Source organism: Lolium rigidum, chromosome 3, assembly GCF_022539505.1.
Source record: "Lolium rigidum isolate FL_2022 chromosome 3, APGP_CSIRO_Lrig_0.1, whole genome shotgun sequence".
Lineage (NCBI taxonomy): Eukaryota > Viridiplantae > Streptophyta > Magnoliopsida > Poales > Poaceae > Lolium > Lolium rigidum.
The window spans coordinates 147,422,039-147,447,001 of NC_061510.1; positions in this window are offsets into that span (position 1 = coordinate 147,422,039).

Below are 24,963 nucleotides of genomic sequence, written 5' to 3' on the forward strand. Positions count from 1 at the left end.
GTGTTAAGGTACTTTCCTATAATTAAAAGGTTGCAGAGACTATTTGTTAAAAAGGAATTGTCGACACATACTAGATGGCACAAAGAGAAGAGGGTTGTTGAGCCCAATGTACTGAGGCACCCTGCTGATGGTGAGGCATGGAAGCACTTTGATGGCAAGTTTGATTGGTTTGCTAAAGATCCTCGTAACATAAGACTAGGTTTTGCCACGGACGGCTTCAGTCCTTTTGGAAGTATGAGTAATCCTTACGGTATGTGGCCTGTTTTTGTGATTCCTTACAACTTCCCACCATGGATGTGCATGGATCAATCGAATTACATGATGGCATTGCTAATCCCCGGAAAGTATTCCCCAGGGAAAGATTTTCATGTATTTATGCAGCCACTGATAAAAGATATGATGCAGCTATGGAGTGGTGTGGAGACATTTGATGCATGCTAAGAGGAATATTTCCCATTGCATGCTGCGTTTCTTTGGTCTATTCATGATTATCCTGGATATGCCACTATGTCAGGCCGAAGCACAAGAGGATTTCATGCGTGTGTGCATTGCGATGAGAATCCTTGCGCTGAACCTTTGAAAAACAAAATTGGATATATTGGGCATCGGCGATTTCTTGATAAAAAACACCCATACGAGAGAAGCGAGACTTTTCAATGGTACAAGCCGAGACTAGAGATCCACCAAGGAAGTACACACCCAAAGAGGTAGCTGCGAAGGTAGAAATGGTTAAGGATTTTGAACATGGGAAAAATCCAATAAATAGAAAGCGGAAGCGTGCAAGCTGTACCGGTGAACCAACATGGCACTCGAAAGTCAGCTTACATCATCTACCGTGCTGGCGGAACTTACGATAGCTCACAACTTAGATGTGATGCATATTGAGAAGAACATATGTGACAATATTGTTGGTACACTACTTGAACTTGAGGGCAAGAATAAGGACATTGTTAGTGCTAGAATTGATTTGAGGAAATTCAAAATGTGGAAGAAGTATTGGTTGGAGAAAATTGTGAAGGATGATGATGATGCAACAGTAACTTATGCGAAGCCCCCTGCACCATGGACGCTTTCGAAGGAACAGAAGAGACATTTGTGTAGGTATTTGGCAAACACTAGGTTCCCAGATGGTTATTGCGCAAACTGGGGAAGATGTGTGAATATTGATGGTTGTAAGGTTACCGGTATGAAGACGCATGATTGCCACATACTTCGCAGCGAGTGTTGCTAGGCTGGGCTCAAGGGAATTGCATCTAAGGAAATGTATGTGGCTATTGCGAGCTAGGAAGATTTTTTAGGGAGCTGTGTGCCAAAACCCTGAAAGTTGATGTGCTGAATCGATTGAAGGTTGAAATTGTTGTGATCCTATGCAAACTTGAGAAGCTCTTCCCCCAGCTTTTTTTGATGTAATGGTGCACTTAGCTATTCATCTTCCTGAGGAGGCTCTTTTGAGGGGTCCTGTTCATTATGGTTGGATGTATCCAGTTGAGAGAAGATTAGGTTATCTAAAGTCTACGGTCCGTAACAAAGCAAGGCCAGAAGGTTCTATCGCAGAGAGCTACATTGTTGATGAGTGTTTGATTTTTGCTCTAGATTTTTCAAGGATGGCACGAAACAAGATTTAACAAAGATGATAGGAACCAAGACATTCGGAGAAAACCTGATCCTGACGAGATGGAAGTATTTTCAGTTGGAGCTAAAGGTCTTGGGAAATCCATTTTGAAACATTTTGACAAGGAATTTGACAAAATGGTTTGGTATGTGCTGAACAACTGTGACGATGTAGAACGTTATATCAAGTAAGTAGTTAGCTTCACTTTAATAACTACTTCTCAATGTTGCAGACATAATTGTCCTGTATTTCATATGTGTTTTTTCTATGTTTCCGTGAATTCCGACAAGAATTGGGAGGTAGGGGTGTGCGTGACATCGAGGAGACGGTTCGGAGAGAGTTTGCGGGTTGGTTTGCAAACCATGTGAGACGAGTTGGACAATGCATCGGAAGATTTGAAGTCTCCGGCTGCTTGGGCCGGACCGGCGTGTAGTAGTATACGCTGGTTGCAACGTAAAGGGTGCGAGGTTTCGCACGCTTACTCGGGATAAAGACCCGAAGACTCAAAATTCGGGCGTAGCGACTAAGGGATCTTTTGGTGATGCGAGATGAGACCGACTACTATGGTGTTCCGCAAGAAGTTCTTGAAGCTGCGATACGGGACTAACAAACACGGTGACAGTCCGTGTACTTGTTTCGTTGCGACTGGTTCGACCTTGCGAGCAAGGGTTCGAAGATAAAAGATGATGGTTTTTTAAAAGCGTTAACAATTCTATCCTATGGTTCAAGAATTCACCATTCATATTGGCCGATCAAGCTGAAACATGCTTCTATTTGGAGGATACAAAGTTTGGTGATCCGTGGAAAGTGGTGCGAAGTTCAGCCATAGACATGTGTACGACGTTCCAGAATTAGAAGATGGTAACGATGATGCATTTGTACGGAATGAAGACGCATACCAGGAGGATGAAGGTTCGGTCGACCATACATTTCATGATGTTGTCGACCTAGACGAGGAAGCAGATGTGGAAGCGAGAGGAGGATGATCATCGTGCTTGCTGAAGTTGTACGTATTCATGATGCTCGTACAATCCGTGAACTAGAGAATGCGGAAGATAGTCCCAATGTTGACATGGATATGAGCGAAGATGAACTAGAGAATCGGGAAGATAGTCTCATTTTGGAAGAGAACATACATGATGACGAGGGAAAAAATTCAGAAGAAGATAGTGATTTAGATTGATAGAAACATGTAATGCATACAACTATATGTTTTGTTCCAAACATTTGAAATGTTCTTATTTAGATGTTTACTATCTCGAACTTGTCATTGAATTATCCAGAAGGTTTTAAGAGCAAATTAATATAAGCAAAAATATGGACAAATATAAGAAAGCCAACATGTCGGTAACATAACTTTGACAATGGTTTTAATTAATCGACACTTGACACGATTACAACCAGCAGCACGATATGACTAACTATTGTTTTAACACAAGCAAAATCGACAATCGCATAAAGAGTCTTACAACTTAATTTAAACCTAAAGGGGCTGCATAGTTGGACACACGGGCACCATGAATCACGGACTAGCTACTCCAGATCGATTTCGGGCACATGGGTAGCAAACAAGTAAACCCCTGCATTTCCCGGGTAAAGCAAGAACGAGCATCTTGTCACCCATCCGAAGGTGCTTTTCCTTGTCCATGAACTCCTTCCACCCAGCGACGCACGGACGACCATCGTCCGAAGAAATTGCGTAGGACGCATGCACCAAAGTACTCGGGATGGCACACAATACCGATTGCACCATATTGTTCCATGTCTTTAGGAACCAAACGGCTAGGGATTTTCTGTTCCAACGAGTAGGGACATAGTTTAGTTAACACTTGTACGTAATGTAGGTCGCAAACTTAATGAAATGATATGATCTACTCGCTTACCACGTGTTTGTTGTAATTTTCATTGTTTGTCCAATTCGAGTATGCAGCATTGGGACAAGTAGTGCTCCTTGATCATAATCTCCAGCATTGTGGTACTCAACAAGGTAGTCCAAGTTGTCCACACGAAGAATGACGGTATGCATCATCCTCCAATTTATCATTGTTCCATCAGTACTACTGAGCGAGTCAACAATGTCACGCTTCGTTCGGGACAACTGGTAGTAAGCTGCATAATTAAAATAACTGACATAAGATGGAATAATTAATATGATCAATCATTGTGTCCAAAGGTGGAAAATTACCTGGATGGATTAGTGGTTCAGTTCCAGTTATTACAAGAGTATCCGACTCGGATGAGTTAACTACGAAAATTAACTCCATGCCAACCTTAAAATTGTACACTCTAGCAAATTCGTTCCAAAATCTTCCGTTGATATAGGTTACTGCGACTCTGTTGGTAACATTAACAACAAATGCATGGCCATCTTTGGTTTTGAGTGCGAGCTTCAAAAGTTGTCCTGTGGGAGGTCTGGACACCATACTTCTTAAGGAAATACGGTCTATAGTAGCAAGGGATGACCTAAATTCAGTAGAGTTAATACAAAAGTAAGTTAAATATGCGTCTACTCGGATAATCACCGAGTCTCAGATCTTGGACTTCTATCAGCACATATCTGAACTTCTATCGGCACATATTTGAACTTCTATCAGCACATATCTGAACTTCTATCGGTATATGACTGAACTACCGATACCTCTATCTCTAACAGCTACAACTATCGTAAAACTGGTATGAACGTAAAATTTATCACAACTATCGTAAAACTCAACCATAAATAAGCGGTTAATACATATGGTGACCAACAATTATTACACACATCTGAATAATAGTACTAAACTAGCAATAACTACTAGGATCACGTGTTAAACTTTGATGTGGCGGCGAATTAATGAAACATCTGAATGAATTTTAAACTTATAAGTGCATGTACCGTCTTCTCCTCAAAACCCTCTTGTAGTGTTTGCACGAAAAAACCTAACGCGACTCCCCCTCCGCCGCACATCCCCTTCTTGTCAAAGCAAACTGGACACTGCAAAAAATATGAAGAAAGATTACAAATCGGAAACAACGATCGATCGCGAGACGTACATGTTATTTACGTACTCCACTAGTAGGCGCCATCCTTGGTCTCGACGCGGAGCGAGAGTCTTACAAGTCTCGCCGGCGAGAGACGTGGCGAGCTGTGGCGGCGAGAGACGTGGCGAGATCCGGCGGCGAGAGACGTGGCGAGATCCGGCGGCGGGCTGAAGGAGGTCGTGATATGATGGCAAGTTATATCGTGGAGTAAATTTCGGTAGGTCAATAGGAGTGCAAATGGGCGGTGCTGGGTTTAGACGTGACAACACGGTCGAATGCGCGTCAGTTGGACTAGACCCGCGTCAGTTTTCTCTTCGTCTGCCGTGTCAATATTTATCCCCTTCCCCCTCCCCTACCGTCTCAATATTCGCACCGCATCCTGGTTTCCACTTTCCACACTTCTCGTCGTCTCCTCTCCCTCATTATCTTCGTCTTCCGCCGCTGCGTCGCCATGGACATGGATGAGCAGCAAATCTACAACTGGACTAGCAAGCGCGCAGTCCACATCCACGACGAGGAGGACCTGGAGGTGGTCTACACCAACGACCCCTGGGAAGTGCGCCGCGTCCTCGACATGTACACGGAGTGGCTCATGGAGGAGGAGCACAAGTTCGTCGGCCTCGACTTCGAGTACACCAACCATCGAGCCGAGGACGAGAAGAAGATCGCCGTGGTTCAACTCTGCATGCGTCAACATGTGCTGGTGTTCCACTACGCAGCGTAAGAACTAATCCCCTTTTTAAATCTTTCGTTTGGGGTTTTTTACTTGCCGCCGTTCTGTCTCTCTTTGATTTTCGTTTGACATTGTTCCCGAAAATCAGTACATTCCCGATCTAAATCTGCTACACATTATTCCGGAAAAGCAGTACATTCCCGATCTAAATCTGCTACACATTGTTCCCGATTTATTAATTTGTTTCATCTTCGTCTCCTCTGTAGGTTCTTGCATATTTGTAACTGATCTGTGACTAGTACATTACTTTGTTTACTGCAGTGCTAGCTGGTGGGAGTCTCCGGCAATCTGCGATTTCTTTCGAGAAGGCGCTACGTTTGCGAGTGTTGACATCCGTGGTGACAAGAGAGTTCTGCGGAGGACATGGCACATGGAGATTCCTTCTGAGTACTACGTCGATCTCCGGGACGAGTACTTCAAGTACACTCTGGTCATGCGAGGGCTGGCATGGCTACCATGGCAGCAAGACTCATTGATTCATGGTTCGGTGATATGAAGAAGAAGTTCCACCACCATCGGCACAGACTGTGGGGGACTTCCCACTTCCAAATATGAACATCGAGTATGCAGCCATTGATGCTTGGGTCTCGTACGAGCTCTACCGCAAGATCGTGGTCGACGAGTCCTGGCTGATGGTGGATTGATCATCTCTTCTGCTGCATGACCCCCGATCTTTTGGTTTGGTCTCCCTCCTGCGTGAGGTGCTTTTGGCTAGTAGTCCGTTCTTTTGAAACTGTAAATATTTTGCCATGATATGTTAACAATTGTCTTGGGAGGTTTCAATTTTATGTTAACAATTGTTCTTTTGAAACTAAATGTTCAGAGCAGTAGAGTTCTTCAAAATCAAAACATACCAGACGTAAAAATCACCAAAAATTGTGATTAAAATTTTCTTTATGACTTTTACTCATTTATCTGAAATTTTTCATCGAAAAAATCTCAAAGTGGTGAACAATAACATAATATGGTGTCCCCATGGTGGACATGTGTCGAACGAGGGGTTTTCGGACGAAAAGAGGGTGAAATCGCCAAAAACTGACCAAACCACCATGGATTTGGGGCATGATTTGGCACCCTTGTGCACATTGGGATATCACACCTTGGTTGCTATGGGTTTTGATTTTTTGGAGTTGGTGGCTTGGTGTCCCCATGGTGGACATGTGTCGAACGAGGGGTTTTCGGACGAAAAGAGGGGGAAATCGCCAAAACTGACCAAACCACCATGGATTTGGGGCATGATTTGGCACCCTTGTGCACATTGTGATATGACACCTTGCTTGATATGGGTTTTGATTTTTTGGAGTTGGTGGCATGGTGTCCCCATGGTGGACATGTGTCGAACGAGGGGTTTTCGGACGAAAAGAGGGCGAAATCGCCAAAAGCCGACCAAACCACCATGGATTTGGGGCATGATTTGGCACCCTTGTGCACATTGTGATATCACACCTTGGTTGCTATGGGTTTTGATTTTTGGAGTTGGTGGCTTGGTGTCCCCATGGTGGACATGTGTCGAACGAGGGGTTTTCGGACGAAAAGAGGGGAAATCGCCAAAACTGACCAAACCACCATGGATTTGGGGCATGATTTGGCACCCTTGTGCACATTGTGATATGACACCTTGCTTGCTATGGGTTTTGATTTTTGGAGTTGGTGGCATGGTGTCCCCATGGTGGACATGTGTCGAACGAGGGGTTTTCGAACGAAAAGAGGGGGAATCGCCAAAAGCTGACCAAACCACCATGGATTTGGGGCATGATTTGGCACCCTTGTGCACATTGTGATATCACACCTTGGTTGCTATGGGTTTTGATTTTTGGAGTTGGTGGCATGGTGTCCCCATGGTGGACATGTGTCGAACGAGGGGTTTTCGGACGAAAAGAGGGGAAATCGCCAAAAACTGACCAAACCACCATGGATTTGGGGCATGATTTGGCACCCTTGTGCACATTGTGATATGACACCTTGCTTGCTATGGGTTTTGATTTTTTGGAGTTGGTGGCATGGTGTCCCCATGGTGGACATGTGTCGAACGAGGGGTTTTCGGACGAAAAGAGGGAAATCGCCAAAAGCTGACCAAACCACCATGGATTTGGGGCATGATTTGGCACACTTGTGCACATTGTGATATGACACCTTGCTTGCTATGGGTTTTGATTTTTGGAGTTGGTGGCTTGGTGTCCCCATGGTGGACATGTGTCGAACGAGGGGTTTTCGGACGAAAAGAGGGAAATCGCCAAAAGCTGACCAAACCACCTTGGATTTGGGGCATTTAACGTCACCACATTACCCTACAACAGAAGTTTCACTTGGAAAAAGGTTTGACAACCTCTTAGTGCAATTAGGTCAACCTAGGTTTCACCAAACACTCAAACTTTCATCTAAAATTGAAAATTTGTTGAAATCTTTCCAAACCTTGTGTATTGGCCAATGTGTGGCTAACACTTTCCATGGAAAATAACAAACTAGAAAAAATTTTGGCATAAGGGTGCATCAACATGTGGGTAATGACGCTAGCATGCTATCTTGGCAGTTTGGTTTGAAAATTTTCAAAAATTCATCCCCTAAACTCAAGAAGAGGCTATGTGTGATCACTAATTCGTATTTCAAATATTTTAGAGTTTTTAATACCCATACTGAAAATTCTGTGCCGGCCCATCCGTCATGCGTGGGACCCATGTCAAAGTAATGGGAAAGTGGACTGACTACATGCAGCAATCCACGTTTTCACACCCACGCGTCAGAGAGAGGAACCCAAACGGCAGCACCTACTGTATATCCATCGGCCCCATCGTCTCTCCCACCCGCAACTTCTATTCCCCAATCTCTGGCGAAAAACCCTGCTTGCACCTCCACCAGCGCAACACCGACCTCCCCTTCCACCGAAGATCCCGAAGATGAAGCGTGTTCGCGGAGACGAGCCGAAGGCGAGTGCGGTCGTCAACGTCGACAGAGGCGACGGCGATGGTCCGGTAGTAGTCGACGTCGCGGAGGCGGGATCTTCTTCCGCAAGCCGGAGCCGCTCTTCGCCGCGCCATGACCGTGGAGGGCTCCGCCAAGCCGGCCGTGGTCGCCGTCGGCCGATGAGGCCACGGGAGACGTCCTCGCTCCCGCGGCACAAGCGGATGACCAGGGCTTCGATCCGAATGACCCGTTCTACCGCCACTCCGGGCGTACCGCGAGCTATATGGCCCCAGAGAGTGCGACGAGTTCGAAGAGGAGGCCTCCGACAACTGCAGCGAGGTACTCTACTATTCCGATCGATCCCCTGTTTTTCTTGATCTTACTGTTCACCATAGGGTTTGCTCATAGGGTAGATTCATTTGCGCTGTCTGCGACTTGTACAAATTGATGATTCTGGGGTTCTTGCTCATCTGATTTATGGTTTGTAGTTACTAGATCTGTAATATTTGATGCACATCTTGATTCAACTGTAATGATTCCTTTTGTGTGATGAATGATACCTGCTTAGTGTAACGCTCACTGCATTTCAAACTTAAATTCATCCGAATATGAATCATACCGGAGTGATTATGATTACAAGAATTATATTATAGGTACTATTAATTGATCTGATACATGGATTTTATAATCACCATTTGTCTTAAACTGGTGCTTATTTATACGATGAAAGCATAGTGTGTACATCATTTTAATTTGGGGAACAAGTGAATTATCTGTTGCATGTAATTTATGACCATAATTTTTGTTCAATTCCTGCTTATTGACGTCATGAATCCATATTGTTTTATGAATCGAGTACATCTTCAGGGAACAAATGATTGATCCCTGATCCATGAAATTTATAATCACCATTTTCTCTTAAATTGGTGCTTACTTATAATACTTGAAATAATGATTGGACTACCCATGAACAAGTTGTGACAACGGTTTAAATTGGTGGTTATTTATATTAGTGAAGTAATTATGTATGGTTGGATCTGGATCATAAATGTTGATTCTACATGATTAATTCTTAATAATGTTCATACAAAAATATTTAATGCTTCAATTGTATTTCGAGTTAATTTCCTTCTCTCACTTCTTCTTTACTTTCAAAATCGCGGGAAGACTCGAGGACGTTGACGGCGACAAGGAGGACCGGGACCGGAAGAGCCGCTTCGTTCGAAGAAGGCGAAGGCGGCGGATCCCTTTCCGTCGTAACGGAAAGCCACATTGCCCATTCTGCGGCGGGGTTTTCCCGAACGATCTCGTGTGTCCGATCCGAGCACGCGACGGGAGTTGGAAAAGGTAGCAAGCGAAGCACAATCCTGCTAGCAAGGCGAAGCACGCTGCCTTTGGCAAGTTCCTCGGGGACTACGTCGGGACTCGGCCTCATCCCGCTCGTCGGTCCAGCTGTTGGCCCTCATGTTCTCCACTAAATTTAGTTTCTGTTTAGTTGTTCCCCTGGAGGTTCATGGTTAAACTATGTCATGTTTCAAAGACTATGTTCTACTTTTGTTATTTGGAACACTGGGCAATCATACCCAGTTGTTTAACTTCCGGCCTAGTGGGCTTGTTCTGTTTTTCCCAAGGCCCAGGGAAGTACATATTAATTTGCAAAAAATGAACAATTAAAATCAGTGAAAATTTAACTGGCAGTAGAAAAAATGCGGGACCAAATAGTCAATCGTAAAGTTTACCCCCTACATAATCCCACTATACAATCCCTTCACACAAGAGCGGCCAGGGTAGCGATATGACATAAACACACAATGGGCACACACAAATTGTAGACTAAAACAATTATATCATATGATAAAGATTATATCATAGGATATCAACTGAAACTTCAATACCACCACGGCCGCCCTGGTTGAAAAGAATGAGAACAACATTCCCAGATTCAAAGTTATACTCCTTAGTAAACTCCGACCAGCAGGAATCGAACTTCATCCTTCCATCAGTAGTAGTGTAGTATGCACCACGAGGGTGGTAGCCATAGTCATCAACAAAAAAACATGCCTCCCCGCTTTCGAGAGATATTCAAGAACCTAACAACTTCCTTCGGTATACGCTGAATAATAAAAATTAAATTATATATGGGAAGGATATAAAGGATAACTAAGATTACATAAAGAAAACGAGAATTATACCGAGTCCATTGCCCTTCAAATCGGTATTCGTCAAGGTGTGCACAAAAACAACACCAAGACCAAGACCACGCTCACGGAGAAGTTGTTCCTTCTTCAATGTTTCAGGCAGTAGTAAGCATAACACCTTTAGTGTGGACAAGCTGCAGTTGGAATTTCTGCATACAAATTTAAAATTAATAAAAGAATAAAAAAAGAGGAGATATAACATCGGTTATATTAAAAAAATGGGCAACACATGGTAAAAGATAAAACAGAATTACCATCGACACGATGCTTTTCGAGTGCCATCGGGACCTACTTGCAAAAATCCCAAACGAGTTCAGGAGCACTATCAAACCCAAACATGATACAGATCACCAACTTTCGGGTCGTAGTCATGAAGAAATTTTTGGTATCCGAGTACCAAAAACACGTGTCTTCGAACTGCCTTTCTTAACATGAAATTTGTACTTCACTTCATCCGATGTAACGACAAAGAAGATATTACCAACAAGGTTGTTGAACTGCCTCCTCACAAAACAAGGCACGATCTGAAAAAACGAGTAGAACAAAAATGGAGAAAATAAGGATATAGTCTAGAATCTGTCAACAAAAAAGATACATTCTAAAAAAGGATATATACCATAAAGTCATCAAATCTGCTTCCAAGATAACAACTAAATGAACTGAGAGTCTCCCGCCTCTGCTGACAATGATTGCCCATCGAACCACAAACAACACAGTTCATCCTGTGTATATTTAGCAATTACCAAAGCTAGTAAAAAATACAGGTAGGTAGGGCATATTCATAGAAATCTATCCATAGATCTGAAACCATACACACATATATCCATAGATCTGAACAAACAAGATTATTCGAGAGGACAAAAAGGATTTTCAACAAACGAGAGAAAAAGGAGGTGAGGTGAAGTAGTGACATGTAAAAACATATTTTCCTACCTCTCAAAACAAACGAAAATCTTCAGAGAGAAAAGAGTTTTTCAGCAGCAAAGAGAGAGAAAGAAGATGAAGGAGACTTGCTTCACCGCATGAACAAGGGAGGGCGAGAAGGCAAAACCAACCAGGGGCATTATAAATACAATAAGTAGTAGTAGCTTGCCTACAACCGCTATTTAATGAGGCTCGTGGGGTAGATGGTGGTTGCTATCCTGTAAGTTCAAAAGTCAAACACAAAGTATCTCATGCAAAAATACATTGAATCATAAAGTTGCACTTCAAAATTATTTAAAACCATATGATTTACAACTTCAAATGTACAACAAAATGTTGACTACATGCCTTTGTTCGGACTATAGGTTAGGTCAGAATAATTATGGCATGTTAGTCATTTTTTCAACATACATAAAAAACAAATGCTCATTTGTGGACGAAGTGCACAATTATACCAAAGTAGGCATCACTTGAACACATCAAACTACACCAAACCTCATGAAAAATTTAAATTTGAATTTTGCACATGAATGTCACAACATTTACTCAGTCCCACTAGTTACTGATGATTTTACATTGAATTTAGCATTTATTATGAGTTTTACTCGTTTTCTGTCATTTTTTAATAAAAAAATCAACAAACACCTAAAATTGTCAGAAAAATCTGAAACTCCTTAGGCACACATACCTACCCTTCATGACCACTCACAAAAATTTGCAGCTCAATCTGAGTATTTGAAGTGCAGCTTGCTTGAAAAAGAGCCCTTCACCGATATGATCGATGTGGGTCCACACATGGATCGACCCAACCAACATGAGGTTCCACAAGTGTTTTCAGACAAAATCTCACATGTGTGAACAATAACATGTATATGTGGGATGTGTTCTCACATATACCTCACATGCAAAAGGTTTTACAACTTCCGGGGTCGACGATTCGACCGTTATGCCGAAAATGCCCTCACTTGTGTAAATTCACATCAAACTACACCAAACCTCATGAAAAATTTAAATTTGAATTTTGCACATGAATGTCACAACATTTACTCAGTCCCACTAGTTACTGATGATTTTACATTGAATTTAGCATTTATTATGAGTTTTACTCGTTTTCTGTCATTTTTTAATTAAAATATACATGTACAGTTCCATTTTCAGAGTAATATTTTTTCTTTCACAGCAAAAACTTGTTCCCTCCAAATTGTAGTACGCCGGCTGCCAAAACGCCCAAATTTTTTGTTCCCTCCACTCCTCCCGCGCACCCCACCTATCAAATATTTCGCCCTCCCTTATATACGTCGTGCCTCTACCCCATGATTTACGAGCATCTTAACTACCCACCCACCCAACCTCATCCTCTCGTGCTCACCCCGATCCGGTGTCTTCGCCGGACGTTCATCCATCTCGCATCTATCTCCCCGGCCGGTGGTCGCCATGGCCGGCGATCGTCGAAACGTCGGGGTGAAGGAAAATCGCACACACACGCCGAAGAAGGCGCCCGGCTCGAAGAAACGCCAAGGTAAATCTGTCGGTGATCGGCTTGTTGTTGTGTTTTTCGGATGGTTAGATCGAGAGATCGGTTTTACATGTCTACCACGCCCGTTTGACCTATATCTAGATCTTGCATATTTGATAGATCCAATCCCGACATCATACGCATAGGGTTTATCGTTTTTATTGCAGAGACAATCATGTCGTGCTATACAATCTTTGCCATCCCGCTGCTGTACAATCTTTTGCATAGACAATTGTTTGCCGAAACACTTAACTGAACTAATTCCAGCCGTTGCCGAAAACAGCCTGACGAGCTACGGTGAACAACGACATTGCTTCAGACTTTTATTCGTCAGTTTCAGAGGGAAGCAGAGTTTGATCTAGAACAATTGTTTGCTATTTTCTATGGAACTAGTTAGTTTGCACGTGCAATGCACGTCTTAACAATGTAACAAAGTTTTTTAATCATGTACTTTGTTTCATCAGTCTATTTATTTCCACAATTTTTGTTTATCTATGTCTTTCAAAAGTCAAAAATCAAATTTCAGCACATATCTGAACTTCTATCATCACATATCTGAACTTCTATCAGCACATATCTGAACTTCTATCGGTATAGGACTGAACTACCGATACCTCATTATGTGTCAATTATTTGTTACGAGTAGATATCTAAAAGCACATGATGTCCCTTAGCCTGGCATATGCCCCCTCTTACGTTTTGTTCGCCGACATCATACGTAGACTCTTATGTTTTCAATCATTTGCTGCTGTACAATATTTTGCAAAGACAATTATTTGCTGTTTTCTATGGAATTGGCCCCCTCTTATGTTTTGTTCACGCTCCGCTCTTCCGATTATTTCAGCGGAGACACAAAACCCCGTCAAGCCGGCATATGAGCTTGCCAAGGAGAAACAAATGCAAGAAAATGTAGTACGCATGGAAAAAAAATCGCTGAAAAATATGGACCTGCCCACAAATTTCAGAAAGATTTCTCTGGTTTTGCACGTACATTAGTGTATGGTGGGGTACAAATAGGAACTAGTAACAATCTAAAGGACACAGACTGCGAAGAGATGGAGGTCGAAGAGGACCCTTCGTATGAACCGAATCCAGAAGAGATAGCTACTGCCGATGATGATCTTCATTCGGATGAGGATCGGCGCAACTGTCGGCAAAACTTCAGCTCAGGTCCGTGGAACTATGTCCGAACTATGATAGGAAATACGTACATGCTAAATGTTTCCTACTAATGTAGCCTCTACTTTGCTTGCAGATAGTTGCTTCTTACGCAATAGTTGCACGGAAGAAGCGATCCATACCGAAGTTGCACCATCCAACATTGCAACAAGATCAATGGCAACAAGCCGAACCCGAAGCTGGGTCATCCGATGAGCCGACGGCCACTTCGCTGGTCCGAACAACCGAAGGAGCACCCTCACCTAACCGGATCATGACATCCGGAGGCAGCACCTCATCTCCCGAGGACAATCAAATTGTAAACTTTGAGCGGCAAGGTATGAAAGTTTGTAAAAACTAAACACTCGTACCGCATATTTTCATATAAAAGAGAATCATTTCATATCTCTTATTTCAGAGACATTGACAACATCTGGCGGTAGTAAGAGAAAGAGAGGTGGACGCAGACGTACCATGGGCCATGGACTACATGAGTACACAAGAAGAAATGGTGGCAATAAGATGCCAATTGAATTCACTGCTGGTGTCAGGAGACCCAAGGATTATGTCCAGTCAGCAAAGCTGAGCAATGAGGTTGGTATTCACATCCGTGAAAAAATGCCGCTTGCAACACACTCGGACACGAGTACAAGAAAGATGACACTCTCAAACATGTCATTCCTCATGCTATAAGTACGAGTAGCGGTGAGTCCTGTACAATCTTGGTTTAACCTAATTAGTATGCTACATAATCATCTATCTAAGAATCTACCGATTAATGCATCACTATTTTGAAGGGAAAGTTTAATATGGACAAAAATGATGAGGTGGCTCAAGATGTGTGCACCGATATGCTGCAAGTTAGTATTCGGCCGTTCCGATATAGGCTTAAAAAGGAGTATTGGCCGAAAATTAAAAATCTCACACTGGAGCAAGCATATCTCAAGAAGCCAGGTCATGTAGAAGAGAAAAGCTGGAAAGAACTGGTGAAAAGATGGTTTGATGAGAAGTACCAGGTACATAAACGTTATTGCTTTCAATAACAGCTACTGAATTCTTACATTTCTCTGATCTGGATAAATAAAATGCATGTACTGAACATAGGGACTGTGTGTAATAAATGGAAAGAACAGAGAAGCTGTGAAACATTGGGAACATCTAGTAAGTGTTCTGAATTTCCCAATACAGTTCATACTTCTGTCATACACAGTGTACAATGGTAATGTGCATTCTACATTTCTTCAAGCAGAAGGCTAAGCGAGCAGGAAGAAGAAACCTCTCCAATTGATTTTTTTAGAATCACACACACTAACAAGGATAACATTATGAGTGCTTGAAGCAAAAAGTGCATATGTAAGAAATATTTCTTATTAGCACAATATAATATAATCCAGTTTTGTATGTTGTCCATGCAATGATTGTAATCTTTATGCGAGGATCAAATGGTGGCAAAAAAGCGGCGCCACGCAATGAAGATGAACCTGATTTGACTGATTTGCAAATTGTTCGGCTAGTTACGAGCGAGAAAAGCCCATCCACCACCCGCAGCGAGCACATTCCTACCAAGATTGGGCGTCGCAACAAGTTCCGGGAAGTCTTCGTCTCGGCTACACGCATCCGAGAGCTACAACAAAGACTGGCGAGATCAAGAGCGAGAACTCCATACGAGGCGGCTAAAACGTACCACGGTGACATGCGAGCAAGGCTGCAAGAACAAGATGAAAAATTTGAAGAGATCGGGAAGAAGCGAGGAGGAAGAACTTGAAGGCTGTGAAGAAAGCCCAAGAAGAAAAGACTCGGCTTATGAAAAGAGGTCGACGTGAAATGGATGCCGTGCTTAATTTGCTCTTGAGGACATCCCAGCCACCATCCATGTCTCAATCCCGGGGCAACTAATCTATTGCACCACCGTCCTACAACATTATTAATCATAGGTCTTTTAATTTCTTTGTGTTCCAATTGTAATTTTCTTATGAATCTTTCGGTGCAGTGAGAGACATATATACTTCTTGTGCCACCATTTAAGTATGATATTTATTGTCTACTTTTTGATATTTCGCCAGTTTTTTGTTTCCCAAATTTCGCAAATAATTCAAATGCTCTCAAATTTTGTCAAATTCAAAAGGTGACGGAAAATGTCACAACGTCACTATTAAATGAAACCACGTGGCACCAATTTCCGGTCCCACTTGTCGGAATTTGTGGGTCCCACCGATCAGCATTATTGGGACCCATATGTCGGCAACAACCTGGTCCCACTTGTCTAAATTTTGTGGATCCCACCGGTCGGAATATTGTGGGTCCAGCTTGTCATAATATTTTGTGGGTCCCACCGAGATATCCATGTCGGCGCCGTCGGACCCATGTTGTCGAAGCCAAATGGACCCACATGTAAGGCCACGTATGCTTTTTTGGACCAATCGAAGCTTCCCAAGATTTAGATATTGACGAAAGTTGCAATTTTTCGTGACAAACCTGTCTGTCAACAATGAACCTTTGATGTTGACGAATTTGCAGTGTCGTCACCATCAAACATTTGATGTTGACGAAAAAATGCATACCGTCACCCCCGATATTTTATGACGGAGCTTCCTTGACGAACCCCATGACGATCAAATTTTGTCACCGCGAAGTAATCCTTGACGAAAATTGGCCTTAACATGACGAAAGTGATTTGTCAAAAAAAATGTTTTCCTTTGTAGTGGGCTTCTCAGGAGGAGCGACAGCTTTCTTGCCGCCCTTCTTGATATTACCCTTCTTAGGTTTGCCTTGCTTCTTGAAACGGGTGGTCTTGTTGACCATCAACACTTGGTGCTCTTTCTGTATCTCAATCTCAGCAGATTTTAGCATGGAGAAGAGTTCAGGTAACTCCTTGTTCATGTTCTGCATATTGTAGTTCATCACGAAGTTCTTGTAACTTGGTGGCGGTGATTGGAGAACACGATGAATACCCGAGCTGGTTGGGGATGATAATCCCCAAGTCACCGAGCTTCTTCGCGTGTCCGGACATAGAGAACACGTGCTCACTAACGGAGCTGCCCTCTTCCATCATACAACCAAAGAAGCTGTTTCGAGGCCTCATAGCTCTCCACGGCCGCATGAGTTTCAAAGATAACTTTGAGCTCATTGATCATATCACAAGGGTCATGGTGCTCAAAACGCTTTTGGAGCTCTGCCTCTAGGCTGCACTGAGAATGGCACACCGAACTTGAGAGTAGCGAGTCACCCGAGTCTCGTAAACATTTTTCTCATCCTCGGATACTGCGGGGGTGGTGGGGGACCTAGCGGTGCATCAAGCACAAATTGCAGATTTCCGCCATTGAGGAAGATCCTCACATGACGGAACCAGTCGGTGAAGTTGCTACCATTGCTTTTAAGCTTTTCTTTCTCTAGGAACTGGTTAAAATTGATTGATGGGGACGCCATGATCTACAACATATATTTGCAATAGTTTAGACTAAGTTTATGACAAATTGATTTCAAATTTTAATTCAACAAAATTAAAAACTAGGTGAACTCCCACTCAAAACAATATCCCTCGTATTGTCTTAGTGATCACACGAACCAAATCCACCACACCAAGTCCGATCATCACGAGACAAGATGTAACTTCAATGGCGAACACTCAAAGTGTTCATCATATCAATCATATGACTCATGCTCTACCTTTCGGTATCCCGTGTTCCGAGACCATGTCTGTACATGCTAGGCTCGTCAAGGCAACCTTAGTATCCGCGTGTGCAAATCCGGCTTGCACCCGTTGTATGCACATGTAGAATCTATCACACCCGATCATCACGTGATGCTTCGAAACGACAAGTCTTAGCAACGGTGCTACTAAGGATGAACACTTTATTATCTTGATATTTAGTGAGAGGGATCATCTTATATTGCTACCGTCGCGATCTAAGCAAAATAAGATGCATAAAAGGATTAACATCACATGCAATTCATATGTGATATGATATGGCCCCTTTGTCTTTGCGCCTTTGATCTTCATCTCCAAAGCACGGACATGATCTCCATCATCAACGAGCATGATCTCAATCATCGTCGGCGTAGCGTCAAGGTCCATGGCGCCGTCTTCATGATTGTTCTCCCATGTAGCACCTATTACAACTTCTTTGAAATACTACTCAACATGAAATTTAAAGACAACCATAAGGCTCCTACCGGTTGCCACAATACAATAATGATCATCTCATACATATTCATCATCACATTATGGCCATATCACATCACCAAACCACCGCAAAAACAAGTTAGACGGTTCTAATTTGGTTTGCATTTTTTACGTGGTTTAGGGTTTTCGCATAAGATCCAATCTACCTACGAACATGAACCACAACGGTGATACTAGTGTTGTCAATAGAAAGAGTAAATTGGATCTTCACTATAGTAGGAGAGACAGACACCCGCAAAGCCACTTATGCAATACAAGTTGCATGTCGAGCGTGGAGCAAATCTCATGAACGCGGTCATGTAAAGTTAGCCCGAGCCGCTTCATCCCACTATGCCACAAAGATGCAAAGTACTCGAACTAAAGACAACAAAGCATCAACGCCCACAAAACAATTGTGTTCTACTCGTGCAACCAATCTATGCATAGACACGGCTCTGATACCATGATGGCGCGTGAAGCACACGTCCGTTGGGAACCCCAAGAGGAAGGTGTGATGCGTACAGCAGCAAGTTTCCCTCAGTAAGAAACCAAGGTTATCGAACCAGTAGGAGATGAAGGCCACGTGAAGGTTGTTGGTGAAGGAGTGTAGTGCGGCGCAACACCAGGGATTCCAGCGCAAACGTGGAACCTGCACAACACAATCACAATACTTTGCCCCAACTTAACAGTGAGGTTGTCAATCTCACCGCTTGTGATACGTCTCAAACGTATCCATAATTTCTTATGTTCCATGCTAGTTTTATGACAATACTCACATGTTTTATACACACTTTACATCATTTATATGCATTTTCCGGCACTAACCTATTAACGAGATGCCGAAGCGCCAGTTGTTGTTTTCTGCTGTTTTTGGTTTCAGAAATCCTACAAAGGAAATATTCTCGGAATTGGACGAAATCAACGCCCAGGGTCTTATTTTTCCACGGAGCTTCCAGAAGACCGAAGAGCATACGAAGTGGGGCCACGAGGGGCCGTAACCATAGGGCGGCGCGGCCAGCATGGGGCCCGCGCCGGCCTATGGTGTGGGCCCCTCGAGCGCCCCCGACTCTGCCCTTTCGCCTATAAAATCCCTCCGTCGTGAAAACCCTATTACCGAGAGCCATGATACGGAAATAGTTCCAGAGACGCCGCCGCCAATCCCATCTCGGGGGATTCAGGAGATCGCCTCCGGCACCCTTCCGGAGATGGGAATCATCACCGGAGGGCTCTACATCATCATGCCCGCCTCCGGATTGATGCGTGAGTAGTTCATCCTTGGACTATGGGTCCATAGCAGTAGCTAGATGGTTGTCTTCTCCTCATTGTGCTATCATGTTAGATCTTGTGAGCTACCTATCATGATCAAGATCATCTATTTGTAATGCTACATGTTGTGTTTGTTGGGATCCGATGAATATTGAATACTATGTCAAGTTGATTATCAATCTATCATATATATGTTGTTTATGTTCTTGCATGCTCTCCGTTGCTAGTAGAGGCTCTAGCCAAGTTGATACTTGTGACTCCAAGAGGGAGTATTTATGCTCGATAGTGGGTTCATGCCTCCATTGAATGCGGGACGGTGACGGATAGTTCTAAGGTTGTGGATGTGTTGTTGCCACTAGGGATAAAACATCAATGCTTTGTCTAAGGATATTTGTGTTGATTACATTACGCACCATACTTAATGCAATTGTCCGTTGTTTGCAACTTAATACTTGGAAGGGGTGCGGATGCTAACCCGAAGGTGGACTTTTTAGGCATAGATGCATGCTCGGATAGCGGTCTATGTACTTTGTCGTAATGCCCTGATTAAATCTCATAGTAATCATCATGATATGTATGCATCTCTATTTGTCAATTGCCCAACTGTAATTTGTTCACCCAACATGCTATTTATCTTATGGGAGAGACACCACTAGTGAACTGTGGACCCCGGTCCATTTTTTTACATCTGAATACAATCTACTGCAATCTCTGTTCTATGTTGTTTTCTACAAGCAAACATCATTCTCCACACCATACGTTTAATCCTTTGTTTACAGCAAGCCGGTGAGATTGACAACCTCACTGTTAAGTTGGGGCAAAGTATTTTGATTGTGTTGTGCAGGTTCCACGTTGGCGCCGGAATCCCTGGTGTTGCGCCGCACTACACTCCTCCACCAACAAACTTCACGTGGCCTTCATCTCCTACTGGTTCGATAACCTTAGTTTCTTACTGAGGGAAAACTTGCTGCTGTACGCATCACACCTTCCTCTTGGGGTTCCCAACGGACGTGTGATTCACGCGTTATCAAGCACTTTTTCTGGCGCCGTTGCCGGGGAGATCAAGACACGCTGCAAAGGGGAGTCTCTCACATCCAATCTCTTTACTTTGTTATTGTCTTGCTTTACTTTATTTTATTTACTGTCTTGTTTGCTTCCTAAATCAAAAACACAAAAAAATTAGTTACTTGCTTTACTTTATTTACTGTCTTGTTTGCTTTCTTATATCAAAAATACAAAAAAAATTAGTTACTTGAATTACTTTATTTACTGTCTTGTTTGCGTTCTCTACATTAAAAACACAAAAAAATTAGTTACTTGCATTTACTTTATTTACCTTTTGTTTATTTCATCATGTTTCCTCCTAATTTCACTCTGAAAGATATACCGGTAGGACAAGGGTCTATCATTGGAAGAGATAATATAGAAGCATTTTTCACTCATGTTAGTATGGTTGAAGATTTTGAAGATAGATCCTTGGTAAAAGTTGTTACTACTTATGAAAGTGCTACTGCCTCTTTAGTACACATGTTGGAAACTAGATTCGTTAATCTTAATCCTATAATTCAACATATGTTTCTTACACTCTCTGATATAGCAAGGGGAGAAAAGAGAGATTTTGTTTTAGAGGTCCTTCTTAGAGAATTTGGTGATATAGCTAAAGAAGCTAGAAAAGTTTTTATTAAGCATAAGAGGCTTGGCTTTTATACCGATTTTGCAAAAACACTTCAAAAGATGGACATGGATAGAATAAAGTACACTAATAACGTCAATGATGAAGGGGAGATTAAAGTACCGATACCTCATAAACTCATGGGAATGCATGAAGCTCTAGAAAATAACTATGCTTGGCTTGTTCCTGAAAATTTGTTTGATGATGATAGTAAGCCTAGGAGCAACGAAAGAGGAGTTACTTACATAGACAAGATATAATGCATTGTTGAGAAAACTCCCAATTCCCCTGGTAAGAATGTTAATGTTTCATCTCTTGATAATACTTGATTCACACTTTCTGCGCCTAGCTGAAAGGCGTTAAAGAAAAGCGCTTATGGGAGACAACCCATTATTTTACTTCTGCACTTTTGTTTTATATTTGTGTCTTGGAAGTTGTTACTACTGTAGCAACCTCTCCTTATCTTTATTTTATTGCATTGTTGTGCCAAGTAAAGTCTTTGATAGTAGGGTTGATACTAGATTTGGATTATTGCGCAGAAACAGATTTCTTACTGTCACGAAATTGAGCAGCCCCGTCTGTAGATAACCCAGAAAAATCTGCCAATTTACGTGCGTGATCCTCAGATATGTACGCAACTTTCGTTCAATTTGAGATTCTTCATCTGAGCAAGTTAAGTGCCCCAGAAAAATTCGTCTTTACGGACTGTTCTGTTTTGACAGATTCTGCCTTTTATTTCGCATTGCATGTTTTGCTATGTTTGATGGATTTCTTTGTTCCATTAACTTTCAGTAGCTTTGTGCAATGTCCAGAAGTGTTAAGAAAGATTATGTCACCTCTGAATATATGAATTATGCACTGACCCTCTAATGAGTTTGTTTTGAGTTTGGTGTGGAGGAAGTTTTCAAGGGTCAAGAGAGAAGGATGATACAATATGATTAAGAAGAGTGAAAAGTCAAAGCTTGTGGATGCCCCCGGAGTTCATCCCTGCATATTTTAATAAGAATCAAGCGTCTAAGCTTGGGGATGCCCAAGGCATCCCTTCTTCATCGACAACTTATCAGGTCACCTCTAGTGAAACTATATTTTTATTCCGTCACATCTTATGCGCTTTACTTGGAGCGTCTGTTTGTTTTTGTTTTTGTTTTTGTTTGAATAAAATCGGATCCTAGCATTCTTTGTTTGGGAGAGAGACACGCTCCGCTGTTTCGTATGAACACATGTGTTCTTAGCTTTATTTTTAATGTTCATTGCGAAAGTTGGACTATTTCATTCATTGTTATATGGTTGGAAACGGAAAATGCCGCATGTAGTAAATGGTATAATGTCTTGAATAATGTGATACTTGGCAATTGTTGTGCTCATATAGATCATGTTTAAGCTCTTGCATCATGTACCTTGTACCTATTAATGAAGAATTACATAGAGCTTGCTAAAATTTGGTTTGCATGATTGGTCTCTAGAGTCTAGATATTTTCTGGTTAAGGTGTTTGAACAACAAGGAGACAATGTAAAGTCTTATAATAGTTACAATATGTTCATATGTGAGCTTTGCTGCACCTTTTATACTTGAGTTTGCTTCAAACAACCTTGCTAGCCTAGCCTTGTATTGAGAGGAATTCTTCTCGTGCATCCAAATCCTTGAGCCAAAAACTATGCCATTTGTGTCCACCATACCTACCTACCACATGGTATTTCTCTGCCATTCCAAAGTACATTACTTGAGTGCTACCTTTAAACTTCTATTCTTTGCCTTTACAATACATAGCGCATGGGAAAATATCCTTAAAAACTATTGTGGTGAAGAATATGTACTTATGTGTCTTATTTCTTAATAAGTTGCTTGTTGAGCGGTAACCATGTTTCTGGGGACGCCATCAACTTTTACCTTTGTTGAATATCATGTGAGTTGCTATGCATGTTCGTCTTGTCTGAAGTAAGGGTGATTTTCATGATCAAATGGTTTGAGTATGCATATTGTTAGAGAAGAACATTGGGCCGCTAACTAAAGCCATGAATCATGGTGGAAGTTTTAGTTTGGACACAAATCCTCAATCTCTTATGAGAATTTTTATCTGTTGTTAAATGCTTATGCATTAAAAGAGGAGTCCATTATCTGTTGTCTATGTTGTCCCGGTATGGATGTCTAAGTTGAGAATAATCAAAAGCGAGAAATCCAATGCGAACTTTCTCCTTAGACCTCTGTACGGGCGGCATAGAGGTACCCCTTTGTGACACTTGGTTGAAACATATGCTATGCAATGATAATCCGTGTTAATCCAAGCTAATTAGGACAAGGTGCGAGCACTATTAGTATACTATGCATGAGGCTTGCAACTTATAAGATATCTTATACATAACACATATGCTTTATTACTACCGTTGACAAAATTGTTTCTTGTTTTCAAAATGAAAAGCTCTACCACAAATATAGTAATCCATGCTTCCCTCTGCGAAGGGAATATCTTCTACTTTATTGTTGAGTCAGTTTACCTACTTCTTTCTATCTTAGAAGCAAACACTTGTGTAAACTGTGTGCATTGATTCTTACATGTTTACCTATTGCACTTGTTATATTAATTTGTGTTGACAATTATCCATGAGATATATATGTTGAAGTTGAAAGCAACCGCTGAAACTTATATCTTCCTTTGTGTTGCTTCAATACCTTTACTTTGAATTTATTGCTTTATGAGTAACTCTTATGCAAATCTTATTGATGCTTGTCTTGAAAGTATTATTCATGAAAAGTATTTGCTATATGATTCATTTGTTTACTCATTATCTTCATCATTGCTTCGAATCGCTGCATTCATCTCATATGCTTTACAATAGTACGATCAAGATTATGATAACATGTCACTTCAGAAATTATCTTTGTTATCGTTTACCTACTCGAGGGCGAGTAGGAACTAAGCTTGGGGATGCTTGATACGTCCCGAACGTATCTATAATTTCTTATGTTCCATGCTACTTTTATGATGATACTCACATGTTTTATACACATGTCAAGTTGATTATCAATCTATCATATATATGTTGTTTATGTTCTTGTATGCTCTCTGTTTCTAGTAGAGGCTCTGGCCAAGTTGATACTTGTGACTCCAAGAGGGAGTATTTATGCTCGATAGTGGGTTCATGCCTCCATTGAATCTGGGACACTGACAGAAAGTTCTAAGGTTGTGGATGTGTTGTTGCCACTAGGGATAAAACATCAATGCTTTGTCTAAGGATATTTGTGTTGATTACATTACGCACCATACTTAATGCAATTGTCTGTTGTTGCAACTTAATATCGGAAGGGGTGCGGATGCTAACCCGAAGGTGGACTTTTTAGGCATAGATGCATGCTGGATAGCGGTCTATGTACTTTGTCGTAATGCCCTGATTAAATCTCATAGTAATCATCATGATATGTATGCATCTCTATTTGTCAATTGCCCAACTATAATTTGTTCACCCAACATGCTATTTATCTTATGGGAGAGACACCACTAGTGAACTGTGGACCCCGGTCCATTCTTTTACATCTGAATACAATCTACTGCAATCTCTGTTCCCTCTTGTTTTCTATAAGCAAACATCATTCTCCACACCATACGTTTAATCCTTTGTTTACAGCAAGCCGGTGAGATTGACAACCTCACTGTTAAGTTGGGGCAAAGTATTTTGATTGTGTTGTGCAGGTTCCACGTTGGCGCCGGAATCCCTGGTGTTGTGCCGCACTACACTCCTCCACCAACAACCTTCACGTGGCCTTCATCTCCTACTGGTTCAATAACCTTGGTTTCTTACTGAGG